General features: G+C 34.7%; 1 protein-coding gene across 17 annotated transcripts in view; it reads right to left on the bottom strand.

Moving 5' to 3' along the window:
* fut8 (fucosyltransferase 8) overlaps positions 1–18,426 on the bottom strand; it is a 435,504-nt gene extending 417,078 nt beyond the window's left edge. For 11 of the 17 annotated variants that reach the window (XM_069192938.1, XM_015351250.2, XM_015351244.2 and 8 more), the window contains exon 1: positions 18,223–18,423. The gene's annotated coding sequence lies outside the window, so the exon portion shown is untranslated. Of the gene's footprint in view, positions 1–15,859; positions 15,933–16,487; positions 17,386–18,222 lie in introns of those variants that run through there. The other 6 variants (XM_069192936.1, XM_069192939.1, XM_015351245.2 and 3 more) reach the window with 4 other exon arrangements.
* Positions 18,427–19,246: the final 820 nt, after the last annotated feature.

Below are 19,246 nucleotides of genomic sequence, written 5' to 3'. Positions count from 1 at the left end.
AAACAAGGTTATAAAAGGTTATCTGTTCATACCGTACGTCATTAATTCACAAGTTGATTACAAGTAACTTGTAAGTACAGACATGTACAGTAGTTCAGGACGGCACTTTCATGCAGCAACAATCTTACGGCCTTTTGGTCATAAATCCAGGTGGTGGGTCAGAAATCCCAAGCACAGTAACTTTTATTTACTCCTGTAGAATGCAGGTTTTAATTGAGGACTGTAAAATGTGTTTGCACTGTAAACTGTATAAGAATAGTGAGCAGTCTTGTCAATCTTGGAATTGCAAGTAGCAGTGTAGTTGTACAAAATTAGATTATTTTTCTTTATAACTAACATTTAGTGCAGCGTCACTAATACAATGTTTTCTGCACAGAGCTCTGGACAGAATGTTACTCCTGCATCATGCAAAGTTTCACTCCCTCATGCTTCACAACTGAAACTGCTGTTTTAGCTGTTGGCAGTGTTACGCTGGTTTTAAAGATGCAAATGTAAGCAAGTTAATTTTTTGTGATGTTGCAAGATGTGAAAGATAATGTAACAAAAAGGTTTTTAATGTTCTTTACAGCATTAAAGCTAAACCGAAATATTACAACAGGAAACATCACTGGGCTTTTCACAGCACATTACCACTACTAGTCATAGAAAAAGAAAATTCGATAATTTTCCATAATTCTTCATTTAAATGCTACACCAGCTTTCTGTAGCTCTCTATTTTGTGTTTTTGGGTCAGTAAATATTATCAGCATGTCTATAGAAGGAAAGCACTATACACGTTCAAGCTGTGTCTTGAGTTACAGTACCTGGACTACAGATCCTTTTTGGGTGCTCTGAACTACTGCTTTCAATCAGAATTTATTTTTTTATTTCAGGTTTTATTTTTCTGTTCCTTGGTGATTTAAAAAGCTGAAATAAACCAAAGGTATTATATATAATAATTTAGAATTAACTTTAAAAAATAATAAGTGAAGAACAGGCACAGAATTTATTTTGATAAAATCACATTAAAATCAATTTTGTCACAATAGAATGTAAAAACAAAATTTTGTGGACAGATAATGACTCACTTTGAGGTCTTTTCTGATTTGTTTTTCTTAGATTTTTTTGGTCCTTGATTTTGATACACGCCTGCTTGTGTCTTTTTTAATCAAATATGTGATTAGATTAAGATTTATAAAAATAATAAAAAGCTACTAATTTTATCATAAAAATAAAATATGTTTTGTCATTACAGTTCCCATGGGCTATACTTATAATGCATGCAGCACTGCTCTGCTTCTACATGTATTCGATCTCCATCATGGTTACTTGTTGATTATCCTCCCAAACCATTTTACCACACATATGGATATGTTTTTTACACCCTCTTCCTGATGGATAACAACCATCATACTATCCTTGAACGTCTGGATGATAAACACCATAGTCATAACTAGGATAACTTATGCATGTTTTATGGATTACTATAGTTTACTGAGATCAACAAACTTTTACCTTTGACGCCCAAACAATTCTCCGACTTTCCCCAAGATGACAAGGTCATGAGTCATGTCAAGAGTGTTTTGCTTTTTTAATACCCAGTGGCAATCAAGGTGACTTCAAAAAGCTTCTAGAAACTATGACCAATTGTAAAACTAACACATGACTAAAACATAAGAAGATTAACTTAGCATCCCTTATGCTTAACATTTTACAGGGTAATGTGTAATGTGCAGGTGGATGCTGCACATTGGTGGTGGTGAAGAGAAGTCCCCATTACCTGTAAAGCGCTTTGAGTGGAGTGTCCAGAAAAGTGCTATATAAATGTAAGAAATTATTATTATTAAATATGACTTTTCTGGCATTTCTTTCACCACATTATGCAGTCTATAAATCTTTCTGTTATGTTTTTTGTTCATATTCGTATTTCACCAGGAGTGTAAATAAAATTAGAGGGCACTGTATATTTCCAATAATGTTAAAAAGTAACATCATACTGTTGATTTTCTACACCATACTATTTCTAAGCACCCAACAACTAACAGGAATCCGACACAAATTTCACTCAGACAGGTGAAATGAATATTTTGCATTATTTACAATGGATGGGGATGGAGATTTGTGTTTATGTAAAAATATTTCAGTTTTGATAGCGTGATGTTATTAGTGCCCCTCCTCCTTTATCTACATAGACAATTTAGAATCTGGCGATTTTTGGATGTTCAATGACCATTTGCCTGCAGCCTTCACAGAGTTTTCTAAATGGATAAGACAGAGGCACAGAGAGAGATCTAACACATGGGAATATAGAGATTTCACTCAAATGAACATTTTATGGAGAGAAATAATTAGCACTCCCAATAGATTAGCTCTCGGTCTGGCTCTAGGGTTAAAGGAGAAGCAGTTCTTGACTGGAAGTCATGGGTTAGCTTCCAGGTTAGGTGGAAGGTTTCCAATTGCAAGATAGTAGCTGACCCAACTGTTGCTGTGCCAGGAGCACTGGTAATGGTTATCTTCCCAGGCAATACAGGACAAACCAAGTAGGTTTACACTGCTACTGCTGCACTACTTCTTAAATTGATTATGGTAAGTACTGGTTAAATGTTAAAGGTTATTACTGGTCAGGAGTAAATAATGGATAGGTTAAGAAGGAGGGAATGTTAGTTTTTTCTCATTCCAAGAAGCTGTTGATTATCAGTTATTGTTACGGATCCCAGAGGGGAGTTTGGCTGTCAGGTTGGCTAGACCATGTGGTGACTCAAAAAGGAAGAATGCTCCTACCTACAGTAAAACAGGAAAAGAGTCTGAAAGAAAAGGTTTGTAGATCCCGCTGTGAAAATGCTCAACCTCTGGTTGCATGAGATGGTAGCAAGGAGCACTAGAACTGCCTGGATCAGTTGCCTGTGTTGGCCTTAATGGGTTGTTGAGTTTCCTCAAAAGTGAAAACATAGTTAACAATAATCCCGGGGAGAGTACATCATACTAAATAACAAACAGTTATACACCATAAGAAAATACCTAGCCATTACTGTACAGGACAGATATATGTTTATGGTTTATATTACATAGAAAAGGATAAGATGAATGGTTATGTATGTAGATCACTGATTATGGATGTGTTTGAGGTTTATACTGTAGTGGATGGGATCACTAGTTGCTGTGTGATCATGTGAACGGTTTGATTTATAAATTTATTATAGTTATTATAGTTAACAGATTATAGGTTCTATAGGTTGTTGGTTGATGAATACAATTAATGCTTAACCCAGCTCCCCCAAGGATACAAAGAAGCATTCTAAATGTCTTTGCATTCTCTGAGTGGTTTTTAGGAGACTACAGGTAACAATCACCTGTGTTCCAGAGGAACAACATGACAGGTCCATAAAAATAATCCCAGCCACAGATCAGCAAAAATGCCAAAAAATAAATTTGGGTAGCAGCAAAACCAAGAGTCATGGGCTGGGAATAGTGGGAAAAGGGGTTGTCATGGTGCCCAAGCCGGTGACAAATGAGGGCAGAGCTACTTACACAAAAATAGCAATGCCTTAGTTTCATTATTTGATGAAAGGTAGTTTACATGCTGTGACCTGAGAAAGCCTCTTCATAATAGCAAACCACGGCTCCCTGCGGACCACAGAAGTTTCCCTGAAACAACGAATGGTAAATCCAGCAACTTACACCTGCCATAGAACAAACACCACTCTCGCAGATGATCGCAAAACTGCTAACAAAAACACCAAATTTGATTTGGTGGTTGCTTAGTTCTCTTTTAAACTTTGTGCAAAATAAAAAGAACTTTAAGCATAACTGAATATGCTGAATAAATATGCCCTTCAAATTCCCATTATCACATATGTTCTCTATGTTTATAATCACCTTTCCTTTAATATGTTTTTGAAAACAAAGCAACCATCTTTCATTTTTAAGTAGGTAACATTAAATGTTTATATTCTTGATCTAAAATAAATTGTTGCCCCATAGAATACATTACTTACAATTTAGCAATGCCAGAGAAACAGATTTATAATCTGGATTGCAATCTCAAAGTATACTCTGCAGCAGCTGGGCTTTCTGCCAAAGATTAATTTAGTCCATAGCACTTCATCTTCATATTTTTTCTTATTTATTATATACAATATATATATTCCCATTCTTTTCACATTATTTTTGTTAGACGCACATTTACTTCCTAAAATAACAAACCAATGTACAGTAGTTGATGGACTAAGTAAGAAATTATGTATTTTTAAATAATTGTTTCCACTGTGTTTTTTTTTTTATTATTTTGGTTGGGGCTATAAAGAATTACATCCCAATTAATTTGCCTCCATTTTGCTAAGGAATCAGTGGAAGAATGACACCCGGGGATCACCCTCTAACCTGATAAATGGTTTGGCTTACTCCTGCCTATTTAATTACATAACAAAATGTAACTACAGACACTCAAAACAAATGTACACAAAGAGAAGGAGCTGAGCTTCTTTGGATAACACCTGAGCTCTGATGATGAATTACTTCAGTGGCAAAGCAGTAACTCTCACAGTCACAGTCAAGTCATGGCTTTGCCATTTCATATTTATTATAGTATCTCTCATGACCTTCATTCGAAATCAGCCACCAATAACAAAGCACATGAAAAGATGCTGCATGGCTGTGAACCTTACAGAACAAGAATTATAGTGTGAATTATTGTAAGTTAAAGCCCTGTGTCCATCAAACTACCTCCATTGCTACTCAAGTGTTGGGGGCATTTGCAAGGTTTAATTATTGATGTACAAGTCGTGCTAAAAATGACACAGTGTTTGATTAAAAAGTATCAATAAATATCATTACAAATTTCCTAAAAATGCTGTTTTCAATCTTTGCATGGCAGAGTAGTTGTGGTCTTTGAAACAGCCTTAATGACCCTTTGAAATCCATCTTGCAATACACAGGATGTGACTATAGCACAAAATTATGTTTTTTAGGGGAGAACATTTTTGAGCTAAAAATCAAGTATTCTTAGATTATAAGACTCGCTAAATACAAATGTAATATTTAATTCACAAAACTACTCATTTTCACAGCAAAGCCTATAACTTAGTACAGCAGTTCGCCTAAGAGGTCAAGATAACCTTAATAAAGAACTGGCACAAAGTTGTGACACAGCTCCATGAGGCATCTTAAGCAGTTTTCTTTAGACGGTAATGGAAACCTGTTGCCTTGGGACCAATCTGAAAGTTATGTCACACAGTAATGTTGGTCCGTTGTGCCTGAAGGAACTGAATTTTTAAATGTAATATAGGTTCACTGGACAATGTCTAATATTCTCAGTATTTTTAGATCAAAGTAAGCTTTTTTTTTAATTTAAATTAAAAATGCTTACTTTACATGAACAGAAACAAAGAAGGAGACTACAATGCAAGTAATGATTTTTTAATGGTGAGTTTACCATAAGAAATAGCACAGTCTATAAGATAACCTTAGTCATTTTTATTAAAACATAAGAAAAGTTAAAAGCAAGAGGAGGTAATTTGGCCAATCAACACCATTTGGTATTTAGTAGTTAACTCTAAAAACATAAGAAACGTTACAAACTCACATCCTTGTGTTTTTCTTGATGTTGTCTTTCATTTCCCAGATAAAAATGTATTTTTAAAATCTATTCAAAGATTTTTACTTGCATTTAACAGGCTCTTTTCTTGTTTGCTCTTTCCGACATCCTACCCCATGCTGTGTGGTAGTGAACATCTTCTACAATTCCCTCTTAAGTAATGTACTCAGTCTCTCCACGATCCCACAACATTAAAAAAAAACATCTGAAATAAAAATTTCTTTTAAATGAGTCTAACTTGTACTATCTGTATAGTTAAAAACAAGCAATGCAGCTACTATGCCGTACACTCACAAATTATCCTGAATCAATAATAAAGTTTTTTCATTTTATTTTATTTAATTTGTATTAAAAATATTTATATTAATGATTCATATGCTCGTGCATTCATTAAAGAATGATATTTGCTAAGTGTAATGCCATTAGAAGAACAAATTGTTAACACAATTATTTTGTTTATAAGCACAATATAGTGACAGAATACTATTGTTTAAATTTTGTTGTTTGATATGTAAGATACAACAACCACTCATGTGTGTTAACACATTATACTGAAATATCACTAAATTCCAATACATTTAATGTAATAACTGGTTTCATGTTTTTTTTAAAAAAACTCTTAAGACTCTTCACAGTATTTTAATAGACAAAAAATAAATTATACAGTATGTAGACAATTTAACTGTATTTTGTACAATATGTTTATATAATTTTAATATTGGACTAAATATTGTGAACTAATACTCATAAACAAATGCAATTTACAAATTAATAGCATTTACAATTGCTTATTTATTGAAATAGGATTTCCAATAATCTCTAAAGACTTAATTAGGAATTTTAAATCAGTTTACATCAAGACAAATTTAAATATTTTTCATGACCTTTTCGTGAAGTATCATATGCAGAAAAATGTATTTAGGGAATTACTACATGTGTATTAATAGTTTGAATAACAACTGTTCAACAGCTCTTAAGCCAAAATAACCCGAGGATGGTACACTTTGAAAGATCTATATTAGCGTCATTTAAAGGTTTTATAATGATTACATTGATAATGAATACTCAAAACACTTAGTGAAAAACAACTGGTGAGTAATCTTAAACTCTAATATATTTGCGGTTTTGTTATTATCCAGTACTTGTAAAATAATTTTTAAAATCTCTAGATGTGTCTTTAAATGAATGATAAGCAACGAGATTTCATTATATTTCGTTTCAGAACGTATTACTCTTTAATTATAAAAATAAAAAAGTTCATTTTTTTATTCAGTCTCAAAAGTCCCAAATCATACACAGTTGGTCACGCTTGTTTCGAGTTTATTCAAATCGTGATTTTCGATTTCTGTAATTTAAGTGGCAATATAGTTTAGTTTCATGCCATCTTTGTAGTATAAAACATATTGGTATAACATACAAACCCAGTGAATAATTTTCTAGGTAAAGATTTTTTTTTTAAAATGTGTGCTGTTTAAAGGTGTCGTGGCATAACTGTATGTACAGTATCACTTCAATAATTAGACGAGATACTGTATGCACGGTTTGGTATGCAAAAAAAGCGCAATACAAGTGCAGACTATCACTGTTGCTGTTATATTATCATGTTTTTTCCAAAAGATAATTATATTTCTATAAATTTCTGTTTGTGGAAATAAACCGTTCTCGAAGTAAAACCTATGGGGGAAGAAGTATTTTAACAAATGAAGAGTCCTTCTATCTGGCTGCAGCAGAGTTAGGTAATTTCCTGTCCCTTGGAGGAAAAACTGAAGAGGTCTGTATAGTTTCGTCCAGGTTTGCAAAAATTAGGTTGGCTTGTACCGAGATTCTCTCGAGTTTAATTATAAGCAGCGCTTTCAAAAATCAGTTAACTATACATCAATATACAGTAAATCTGGCTGTAAAACGGGGTTTATAAATAACGCAGAATAAATTAACGTTTCTCTCGTTTCGCAAAAGGGGAAAGTTACAGTACTGTATGTCGTATGGGGCGTGCGATAACGATCCATATTCCAATTATTAAAAAGTATTATTAAAAAACATTATGTGCTAGACAATGAAAGTGAATGGGTTTGCATAACAACTTTATATGATGGTATATGTTATTTCCCTTTACAGTACCTGCATGTAATCACAACTATAAAAAATAAGGATACCTTGTTAAATGTAGTATTTCAAGGAGGTAAAATTCAGACTGGGGACATTGATTCAAAAATATTAGGCAATGGGCACAGAAGAATTATCTGACAAGTTCTTAAATTATACGCTGAATCTCATTATGAAGACACAGTATTTCACAATACAGTAATTGCCGATCTTTAAATGCATTCTACAGCAACATTAAAGGTACTGTATACATTCAGTACCAGTACGCTATTTCAAATAAAGCAATTTTGATTAGCTACAGTATGTGGTTGGGGTGCTGGCACACAGTGGCTGCTTTGTGTCACCCTCGTGGGTGCTATGCTTTTCTGGTGGATGTGCTTTGAAATCGTTTACTATCAGTAAGGTAAAACAAATAATATATCTCTGTTACTACCCTGCTACTGTGAAAATTGATTAAGTCTCTTTGCCATTTTTCCTTATTACTAATAATATTAGGCTTGAATCCTTCGTACACTATTGGATTTGCAGAAGACAGATTTTTAAGTTAAAATCCACACGTTTTGCAGTTCCTAAATCATTAAAGCAAAATACAGTATGTTTTAAATGTACAATTACATACTACAGTATATGGCAACATTTTCCACCAGTACCAAGTAAATTTTGAATCTAAATATAAAATTGGAGTTTTATAGTGATATACAGTACGTCAGATTTCATACAACGTTAAATAACTATGTAAAGACAATGTGTTGAAAACATCAGGTATGAAAGGAGAATGCCAGTAATATAGAGAACTTTAAAGCAATTAGCCCTTTTATTATAGAATCCATTAAAAATTTTACACTAGAAAAGCTTAACCGAGATAGAGGTCTAACTGCAGGAACTGACCAGAAAAATATCTCCCACAGAAGTGCACTGAATGATCTAAAAAAATATAAATATCCTAATATTATAATATTGTGCAACAGAGCTAAGGCTTCATTTTTTCCAAACTTCATTATTAGTGGGTTCCCTTGAAATGTAAAGGCCTTCCTTGTCAGTGGTATTATCCACAGAGCTCAATACAGTATGTGTGTAGAGGGGAGTAACTGGAACCTTGTCAGAATATGTTTTCATTTCCAATTACAAATGTCCTAGCTGGCATTAGGAAGTCCAGGAAACAGGGAAAAGGTTGATACATCAGCTCAGGATTTGGTCAGTCTGTAATCTCTCGTAAAAGCACATACCCTTTTTGCATCTCACCAAGTCCTTCACTTTCCATTACAAGAAACCACAACATTAAAAATAAGTTCTCCATTTCCTTTAGCTCAGTCTTCAGATGCTACAATTGTGTATACATCAATTATAATGCCCAGTTTGTCAGTCTTCTATTGCAAATCCTTAATCATGGTAAATGTACACTCTCAGTGTGGTTATAAAGGTCACCATGAATGATTTGACAGTGATAAAGCAGGCAATGAAATACTAGCCTAAGGTAATGATTGACCACAATTTTATTGCTTCTGTGAAAAGTATAATTTTTAAGAATTGTTTCATTTAGGTAAAAATGAGGATAAGGGCCTATCATGCACAGTGTTCTCTATTTCATTTCATTTCTTGTGCATATCTCTTCCTCTAGATATACTGTGAATGCCTATTTTGTTAATAATCTTAGATGCAGCAATCTTAACATCCCTGCAGCAGAAAATGTACAAATGATACAAATGGACTTTCAGATTTATTAAAATTGGACCAAAAAAATAATAATTTGATACAATTTTCATGAAAATGCAAATATCTGACATTAAGAGAAAATCCATACAGTTCATCTGAAGAAAGATGAGGCTTTCTCACCCATCCCAATTACAGTATAAAGAAAAAGTCATTAAATCATGCATGAAACAATTATGCAGAGTAAACTCAACTATGCTTAAAATAGTGATCCCTTTTAGATTATGAGACATTAATGAAGTTCTTCAGGCCCCAGATACCTTGACTTCATTCTGCTACAGATAGTGTCTTAATTTGTGAAACAGTTCCTGGCAAACTGTACATACTCCAGAAAAACCGAACTTCACACTGAAATGACAGCCTATTTTTTCCTTAGCATTTTTTTTAAAAACCTTTTCAGCTGGTGACAAAAATGTACTCTGTTATCAGAAAACAAAAAGTAGCTACCTTTCAAAATGTCAGTTCATTTCTTCTCTTTCAATATAAGGTGTTGGTTCTTAGCAATTTACTGAATGCCATTTTTGCCCCCAAGCCCAACTCTTAAGATTTCTTCTGCAATTCTTATATTGTGGTTCACATCTGATTTCACTTATACAGAGTCTTCCCATACATCTCTTGTTTCTGTATTTGTGTATCCTTTGTTATACACAGGTACAGGCACCTCTAATAAAAATACCGAATCCGAATTATCCTTCAAGCGGAATGTATATGGTTTCTGTTTTTTGCTTTTATCATATCATTTTATCATTATCATTTGGAATGTCATTGTTGTTTGTCTAGGTCTACACATTAGCCAAGAACAAAGCAGTTGTTTTGTTTTTTTGTGGGGGTGGCACGGTGGTGCATTGGTTAGCATAGCTACCTCGCAGCACTCTGGCCCTGGGTATAATTCCAGAGGTGGGGTAGTATCAATTTTCTCCTTCATTCCAAGAACATACTGGCACATTAATTAGCTTCTGGGAAAACTGGTGTTGTTGAGGGTGCATACTTGTCTGTGTCTGTATGTGCCCTGTCCCCAGTCCAAGCTATACACCACCTTGTGCCCTTTGCTTACCCGGATAGGCTCTGGCTCCCCTGTGACCCTAAATTTGATGTACTGCAAACATCTGTTCATGTTTTTGAATCTTGCCTTAAACAATATACAAAATAAACATTTTTACAATATTTTTTTTTCTTTCATTGCAGATGTAACAAATATTATACATTTAAATTATAATGAAATAAATCTGTTTTGGCATGTTATTTTCCTAAGATCACACTTCATCAATTTAAGCATCTTTAAAAAATACACCTTATCTTAAAACAATTTGTTAAGCAAAATTTGCATTAAATACTGTATGCAGTATAGCAACTGAATCTGTGGTACTAGTAGGCAAATACAGATTGAAAACAAGTTAAGAGACCCCTGTTCGGATGGACATTTAAAATCAAGTCAAAACATTGAGCCACACTTTCTGCATTGAAATCGGGGCAATCAGGGGTCTCGATCAGTGACTCTGGGTATCTTTCAAAAGCCAACCTTATCTCTGCTGTTTTGGTTATGAAGTAGTTAGGAAAAATGCAAAGCAAGTTCCAAAATGATCTCTCTAAAAAAACAAAGGCACTACTTGTTATCAGGTACAGCTATCCTCAGCTAAAAGGCAAGTCACAACTTCAGTCACCATGGCAACATGCCCACATATTTCAGCACTGTTCTTTGGATTACTGTACACTGTTGATTCCAGTTGGTCTCCAGCTACATCGGTTGGCACCTTGGAATCAGCCTCCAAAACCATTTCTGATGTTCTCTTTTCTCCAGCTCTGAAAAGGCTCTTGACCGTTCACAAATTTGTTGTAGAACTGCAAGTTCTATCAAAATGCAGATGTATTTTAAGACGAAGAACTGGAGAACAAAAGGTAAATTTTTACACAAAGGGATGTGGGTGTCTGGAACGAGATGCTCAACAACAAAATAAATACTAAAACCTAAACTGACCAAATGGCTTCCACTCATTTGTCAATTCATTCATTTGTTCTTTTGCACTTCTTGCAGAAATTAATGAGAGCATATTTACAGCTGGTAAGTCAAACTGCTGACAAAAAGGGTCACAATTTAAAGGTTAGGGGATTCAAAACCGTGCCTCACTCTGCAGACCTTTTTACTTTCACACTTTAATTCCCTACTCTAAATTCCAGCTGTCCTCACACCACATCTCTAGTGGATATAAATATGTAATCTTTGGAAAGACTAAAACAATTATGGCTGTTATTGTATTCTTCTAAATAGTAAAATAGATGAAACAACAGTCCACAACTTTTCTAAACTGAAAAGGAGTTCGGTTAAACAATAGTGTCTTTCCTGCTGAATTTGGGACATCTCTGTCTTTCCACATTCATCCACTTATCAGGTGAATTAAGTCAACTACTAGGAATGGAATATCACTTATCTCTTGGCTTGACTTCTTTTAAAAAAGACTATACCAGAATCATTTCAGTTCTGTTTAGACACTAGTGTCATTTTTAAAGTTCTGTCAGCAAAACATGTTGCTCTTGGACTAAAGGTAAAAAATGTTTCCCTTGAGGGTGGCCAACTGTGTCCATCTCGCCATTATAATGCCCAGTGGTGTGTAGAAATCTTCGACAGGACATGAATTCAAGAGACTGCCTCATGTCATACCTTCAATACTTTTAAAACTTGCACATACTGTACAATATCACTTAAAGGAAGCTGACAATATCTAGATCATTTTCTATGCTATGTTTCCTTTCCAGTACCATTGCAATACGAATGTCATATTTTATTAATTTACATTCTGGTTGTCTGCAAGTGTTTATGGAACTGTATGTGGTAACACTGCATGATGAATTTATATTGTAACAGATTTGTTTCAGACGGTGGAGTCATGAAGTGAACTGTGAGTGTTATTATGAATCAACGGTATGTTACCCTAGGTAACAGGAGACAGTGCTTCATGTGGTTAGCACTTTACTGACAAGCTTTACCCCTGTTATCCGTCAGCTTAAAACAAGTGTAGGGTTGACGTGGCAGTTCCCTAAGCGCTTTCTGTTAACAGTCACCACAAGGCTTCTGAACAAGCCCCACTCTTTCTCCCCCCACAATGCATCAATTACAATATATCATTGTGTCTTAGAACGTACCTGAGATGGCAAAGGCACAGCTATCCCAGCACAAATAAGATAGATAAGATCACATTGTTGGCCATATACAATTACTTGTATTAGAAATGTGTCTTTTATCGTATACCACAACTTGCTCTCCATGTGACACACAGACACAGAGACAGGGAGAGAAGTTTGGGGTCAGAGCGCAGGGTCAGCAATTTACAAGGCATCCCTGGAGCAGTTTGGGTTAAGGACCTTGCTCAAGGGCCCAATGGAGTAGGAATCCTCTGCCGGATAAAAATCATCATCATCATCATCCTAAAGCACATAGCCTAAAGTATGTCAGCTGAGAACAAATTCTCTTTTACACAGACATTCTGCACAAGAGACTCACGCATCATTGTGACAGAAAAAGAAGCAGTGAAAAAAAAGCAGTCAGTAGAATGTGAATAACATAATCAGGCACGGTAGTGTTAACAAGTGCCAGCATCAGGCAAAGATTTAATTGTACAATTGAAAATGTTCCCAGCTAGAAAGCTGGATTGTTTCAGCTCACTCTGCAGACTGTAAGGTCACTGTCAGTGGCAAATTGATATGTGCCCAAAACTTTTGGCTCAATTTGATAAAAGTACTACGTCTTAAATTATAAAATCGTACAATGACAATGCATTACAAATGTCAGGAAGGTGGTTCCCCAATTAAAGATCTATAAACTAACTTCAACCAGTGATTTAATAAAGTGGGCTAACCAGTCAAATAATAAAGGATACAATGATAAGCAACAATTTATTGTATGTCCTACAATAACGTGGTATGTTTTCGCATTAAGTCTGTCACTTAATATTTCTACTAAAAACAGTTTCTGGAAATATGTCTCATTGCTTCTAATTGTGTAATTCCAAATAAATGATTCTTTTGGTCCACCAAAGTAAAACCAGACTAATATACATATAAAATGTATTTCAATATCTTAGTACATATTAAAAATACAGAGAGTTAACAGTAGACATGACAAGATTAAGTAAAAGTATTGTTACATCTTGGTAAAGGGAAATGTTCTGAAACTTTCCCATAGCTCTCAAAACTAAAGCTGAAAGTTATTTTTAAAAATGTTCTAATTTTTGTGCCATTATGTGGCTTTGTCAACACTGTTCCTGGATTTCAGAAAGTAATTTTGTAACACGGTGTCAGTCAAAGCAAATGTTCATTTATATGCAATAAGTAACTGAACAGCTGATAATTACAGATGTCATAAACCATACCTCATCCACAAAAAAAATAATTTCTTGTGTTGTTGTTTTCAATTCATTTCAGCGAGAAACTATCCTTTTAAATTTACCTTTTGCTGGCAAGCTGTAGTCTCAAATTTTTGTGAATTTGACAACTATACAGAAACGGATAATAGAATTATTTTCACAAATAGACAAAAACACTATTACAATACAGAATCATGCAAACAACACAGAAACAGCTAAAGGCAAATGCCACTACAAACTCTCCTGATGACGCAGACAAATTAAAGGAAAATAAACGCAATGATAATACAGGTGGCACATCTTTACACAAAGGGTTGTTAGAGTTTAGAACAGGCTACTCAACCATGCTGTTTAAGCCAATACCTTGGCTGCTTCCAAGAAACAGCTAGGAGAGATGCATGGATTAGCTAATAACTACCAGACAGTCTAGATCGAAAAGTCTCGTTTTGTTGTTTACTTTTCTTATGTTCAACTTAATCACAGACCTTGCATTCTGATGTAGAATGTTCCACATATTTACAGCAACATGTTAAATCTAGTCATGTTCCACAGTCATATACTGCTTGTGTCATTTGTGAATTGAAAAGCACAAAGCATTTTGGGTTTCATTATTTTAATAAAATCAACAGTTCAGATGTCAAAGCATTCAGTAAAACATAAAGCCCAACATTAAAAACACATAAATATACTGTATACTAAACTGTAAGTCATTTTATAGAACTCTTCTTAAAAAGTTGTTTTTCATATTATTAAAGCTTAAAAGCTATTTGTTTTTATTTTGAAATACTTATAAGTTGTATTTACAGCTAAATCAACATTGATAAGATACTAATAAAACCAGTTCTATAAAATCAAGACTAAGTATTAGATAAAATACATACTTTGGTTTTTAAACAAACTCCTTTACACTGTTTTATTGCTTAGTATCTGTTGTAAGATGTGTGCTTTGTTAAGGTTTTCTAAGGTTTTTCTTCAGCAATAAAGGCAATAGCATTTTAACAATGCAGTAATCCTCAGAGTGATAAAATAGAGTAAAATCATAAAGTAACACCACAGGAATCAAACGCATCTCCTGTACAACTGCAAGCACTATGCTTTCTTAACCGTGACATTTATTCTTAATTTACTAAGCACTTACAGTATTCAAACTAGCAGATTAATTTACAAATTAAAAAGACAATGTGTGAATACAATAAGCTCACTTATTTCTGCGGTTCTTAAATGACTAATGGGTGAACAATAAAATTATGTTGTCCAATAATACACTTGGCTGACTAGGGAGGAAGATACCTTTAATATTTTACAAAATTTGGAGAGTTTTGTGGTGTATGGTGTACTTACTATGGAAGTATTAACACAAACATATATGAATGAATCTGTAAAAAAAGCATTTCTAAGTGACAGCACCACACTGCAGCATACTTCTGGGGTACCCTGATGCTACTATTAATAAAAAGGGACTGCATTCAAATTATAAGATAGACTGATTCATTAAATTCCATCAGTCTGAACCACTGAACTGTTACGTGTGGCATTCCATTACAACATACAGCCATCCCAACTTAGTGGCATAAGACTTCTAATAGAAGTATCTACACAATACATCAAGATAGCCTAAAATAATGGCTCAATGACATAACATCCTAAAAAAGGCTCTTAAATTGTATCTCGATAAATAAAAGCCTATTCTACTGGAAGGAGTTTAACAGTAGGGTATATGATGCTTTCTAACCACAGATGCCTTTTGGTGGATTTCCAGAAGTAGGCATCTTAATGTACAGGATCATTCCTGACATAAGAGAGTGCACTTAATGGTTAACTTAACAACAGTAACACTGCAGTTGTTTATTAGCATCTAAAATAGTACTGCAGTTTGGATTAAACAAATATTGAATTGTAGTCTGTAATGGTTTATTTATAGTTAATACACAAACTATTGAGTCAATTTACATACAACAGTTAACTTTTTCAGGTATCCTTGTAACTGTAAGTCAATAAAACATTGTTTCCCAGTTACTGTATGTTGATATTTTGCAGAAGTACTCTTCAAGTTATTACCATACTAAACGCATAACAAGGGCTGTGTGATAATCAGCAACTGTAACTGGTAACTTACCTCTGTTAATAATTAACAGTCCTGTAACTTGTACGACTCAGCTGAATTCTGCAGAAACATGATCTCAGAAAACCTAAAATGACAATTTAAAGCACAGAGCTAACTATTCTAAAACAGACTGCTAGAATGAACAGCTGTTATTCTCAAATGCCTGTAGTTTGTTATTGTAAATGTGCTTGTCAATTCATTTACATCACTTAAATCTCTGGTAAGAAAGAATATAATATAGTACTAGAAAAATGTTATTCTCACCTTATCATGTTAATGTTTAGAATATGCAAGTAGAAAAAATATTTTTTTCCTCTTCTGAATATTTTCAGGACTAAATATTTTCAAAAATGAAAAAGTGGAATATTAAAGTCAAATTGACCAGCACATTTCCAGTTTTATAAAAGGCAATAGCGTTTTAACATATGCAAGTGTAAATGTTTGTAAACCAATATATCTATTTTGCATTTTCTTAGCTTTCAGTAGAGATGCAAAAACATTTGTAAATGTTGAGTTGCAGTTTTGTTTCGTGGACATCACACTATTATCACTATTTCCCCTTTAAATATTCTTAGTGTCATTTTGCAAAAATAAATGAACACCTTGCCAATATACAGTAAGTACATAAAGGTCTTCTTACCCGTTTGCAACACAACAGGTGTACAGGAATTTGAAATCTAGACGAAAACCTGCAATTCCAATTTACTCTGTGGCAAATGTCACTAATGCATGTAGTTCTGTTTCCAACACCGCGTTAACTATTAAACAGCTATCAGTAACACGAAATAGCTGAAACTCAAAGGGTCAATAACCTGGAATACTAGCTCCCCCTAGCCGGACAAAACAGTGCCTAAAACTTTAAAGCAGCCCTTAGCTGTAGGATACAGAAGCCAAGTAACTATTCCTGCATTGTACGATACGTGCTTACCCCGAAACTAAGACGAAGGTTACAGTACATTCAACATAACTGACCCTACCAATATGCGAACTAGTAATTTCTGTGTCCAAAATCAAAACGTGCAACAACAGGCTAAACACCCAGTTTAAAATTCAGCTCTAATGTGCTGAATTCAACATGCTTCCGAATGCACCTCCGATTTAAACTACAAAGTGTTTTTATTAGGTTACATGATGTCTAACATCATTTTTAACATCACGGATCAGAATGCGTCACTTTACAATTGCTCCACAGTTTCTGGGGAGCTCTAAGAGCAGAAAATGTAAAACGTTCAAGATGATATAGGATTCCCAAAAAGCCGAACGAGCTCTGGATTCCAGGCTAGGTGCTGTAGTACAGTAAGCCAAGATTGACAAAATGCACGATGAACACCAAATGAGCGAATCCTCGACAAAAAACGCATAAGATCTGCGACGAGACTAAACGCAATTCTACATAGAAATATTTTCTCATTTAAAGTAATTTTGATAATGTCCAAAATCCAAAAGGTTACAGTAGTAAAAGGATCAAAACACACAATAACACACAATAACACCCAAGGCTCTTCTATTGCACACATACTGTAAGAAACGAAAGGCTATTTTCCCAAACTAAACAATATTATTATACTAATAGAAGACGTCAACTATTCTTATGAATGTGAGCTTTTCGGAAGACAGATTCGTTGTCAGAATTCCTCATTTCTATCGCGAACCCTAGTTTAAAACAATACAGGTTTCTATAAACAACCGCTCATCTGTATGTTGTTTTTTAAGGGTAAGTAGGCGTATAGTGCAGCATAACGGGAAATATAACAAATAATTTCCCAAAAGTGTTTAAAAAATCATGTCAAGCACATTACGTCTAGAAATAGCTACAGTGTGGGGAACAGGAGCTACCTCTAATGTATTATTTAAAATAACCAGGACAGTAGTCCCAGATTTGCTACGGTTAACGAAGAGAATTTCCATGAAGCATATAGAATCACTGCAAATGGAGCTGAAAACTGAGCTTATTTCCGTGTTATTGCGTTATGTCACTTGCTTTGTTTCTTTGTATGTTTTGCGCCGTTACTCCCTGCAAGGTATTCATTGAATAAAAAGGCTGCATTTTCTTGTTTCTTGCTACATCTTCCTACCACCCCTTCACGTTCACAACGAATGGTTTTCGACCGAAAGGGGGGTAAGTTCGAATGCAAACATCTGTCGATGCGTTCCCCTGTAGATGGAAATGCTCCGGTCGGACCGGAGACAAGTTCTAACGGGACCACATACGCAAACCGTCCCTGACCGCTATTTTGTCATCATGATCACAACAGCAGCAGCAAGAGAAAAGCACCTCAGCAACAGGCCAGGGGGATGGAAACCGCTCACTGACTGCATCAACATTTATTCAGCACGTTTGAGGGAGAGGTATTGGAGAAATAAAAAATACCTACCTTCCTTAGTGCACTAAAGCTTCGGTTGATCCGCACAGTCTACGGCAACACAATTTGTCGTTTCAGAGGAATATTATAGAAAATATGTTGAAAGCTGAGAGGCGGAAACAGGAACTGGAGAGGTTGTTGCCTGGCCAGTCGCTGCTGCCTAGCTGCCGAGGAGACTGAAATTGGCATGAGGCTGCAGTGCGCATGCTAGTGTCAGATTGCTGTATTACAGCTATACTGACAGGATCCTCCACGGTACAGGCAGCGGGCTCTATCTCGTGTTACTCAAGCGCCTGCTGCCAGTATGTCAGGGATTCCAACGCCATCAGCCTGGACGGCACATCCTACAGAATGCAACGCCAGGTCAAGACAATGCATTGCACTTATCAGTTGTTCGGAACTGTTACTTGTACTGTACGTGTAAAGAGCCGGCAAAGAAGTACTGTAGTTGTCTAAATTAATTCGAAGGGCGGAGAATACATGTCACAGCATCGAAATTTCAAGTCAAACTACAATTCACCTTTTAGATTGCTTTAAGGCAGAAGTGGCATTTTATACACAAAACAACGAAAATGAAAGTCCTGCTTTTGAGCTTAAGGCTTTTGCTTCTTTCATATCGTATATTATTCACCAATGTCATATTCACCAATTCATTTAGTATGCAGAATAATTAAAAAATTAGTTTAAATATTACAGATTTGTCTGATGTTCCTCATATGGAGAATTAATACATTTCTAAATTTACCCAGAGAATTATCCACAAGTAGTCATCATACCTTACCATTTTCCTATTATATCTTCTTATAAAACTCTACAAAATTAAGTAATTATGGAAAACAGTTTCATTGTATTAGTGGTATTATTATCATTGTACTAGTAGCTGTACTACAGTATGTTTGAATTTGTTTAAAATGTAATTCCTAAATCATCATAATTTTTCTTGTTTGTTTTGAAGTCTACAAAATATTGATACCAAAGGAAGACCTTCAGAATTTTTACAGTTGCTAGGTATTTCCAGTTTGATTGTAGCCAGTGG

The sequence above is a fragment of the Lepisosteus oculatus genome, chromosome 8 (genome assembly GCF_040954835.1).
Source record: "Lepisosteus oculatus isolate fLepOcu1 chromosome 8, fLepOcu1.hap2, whole genome shotgun sequence".
Lineage (NCBI taxonomy): Eukaryota > Metazoa > Chordata > Actinopteri > Semionotiformes > Lepisosteidae > Lepisosteus > Lepisosteus oculatus.
Note: the sequence above shows the minus strand (reverse complement) of the source record. Positions and strands in the feature narration are given on the sequence as shown.